At 37.1% G+C, this 1,163-nt stretch overlaps 1 long non-coding RNA gene across 1 annotated transcript; it reads right to left on the reverse strand.

Moving 5' to 3' along the window:
* On the reverse strand, positions 1-377 carry LOC109840222. The gene is made up of 2 exons (XR_002246822.1): positions 211-377; positions 1-104 (listed from the first exon to the last, which is right to left on the reverse strand). It is a non-coding gene; the product is annotated as an uncharacterized LOC109840222 (long non-coding RNA).

The raw sequence follows: 1,163 nt of genomic DNA on the forward strand, positions 1-1,163 counted from the left end.
CATCTAGCACTACGCTCTTCTAATTCTCGTAATTCTGTAGTGAGCTCATTCAACTCGTACGTCTTCTCCACAATTAAGAAAATTAATTCAGCTTTTCTTGATTCCTATTTGACAAAAAAAAGCTAGTATTAGTACGTATACTATAGTTGCAAACATAGATACTAACAAAAGGGACATAAAATAATGAACTATTAGAGCAACGATATGTACAAATACTATTGGCGATGCCGTATGAATAAGAGGAGTATTCTCTTGGCCATTATCCGTAACCAACTTCGGGACTCTATATAATTTGTTCATAGTAGTCCTCCTCCACTTTCCAGTACTCTTCACACAAAAGAGCGGCGGTAACCTTTCAATATCTGAAGTGTACTCTAATTCCCCTATTTTTTCATAAAACCAAACCTACAAAAAAGAAACTACACATTAGCATGTGCATAAACAGTAATCATTATCAATACGGGAAGATATACAAAATAATGTTCATGTAACTCACCAGTAAAACGGAGGAAAAACCACCCATGTACCCGGCATTTGAGCGCTGACCTAATTCCCGCATACTAAGAGACTTCTTTGATTTACTCATCTCTTTGCAAAGAAGAGTGAACACCGCATGGCACCAATTATATTTATGCAAAGTTGATAACTGCTCCGCATATCTAAACGCCCACAAGGGACATGTCTTACATGTCCGCGGGCATAATATGAAGCCGATAATGAAAGCCACAATAAGTTTCACACATATTATAGGGTCTTCATTAATCATATCTACAATCATCTCGGCCATTCTATCGCGCTTCCCCGAAATCACCGCCTTCTTTTCCTCATCGGCTTTCTTATAATTCTTTACAAAATAGGTGTAGATTGTATTAGCCGCTGCCCCACTCATTTTTATCGGAATTCCCTCCTTTGGCAATCCGGTAATTCGGTGAATATCATCTATACCGAACACACAATTTTTATTCCCAATCATGAATGAGCATTTATCAGGATTAAAATTTTGAATCAAGCAATCAATTGCTATTTGCTCATTGCTCAGGGATGTGGGTATATTGAGAAAGCTGTGAAAAGGTGTCGTCTGTAGGGCTTTTATATGTCTTTCATCTAATTTTATTCGCTTATAAATTAAATCTCGAAAATAACACAAATTGGCCGGAATTCTC

This window comes from Asparagus officinalis, chromosome 5 (assembly GCF_001876935.1).
Source record: "Asparagus officinalis chromosome 5, Aspof.V1, whole genome shotgun sequence".
In the NCBI taxonomy this organism is placed as follows: Eukaryota; Viridiplantae; Streptophyta; class Magnoliopsida; order Asparagales; family Asparagaceae; genus Asparagus; species Asparagus officinalis.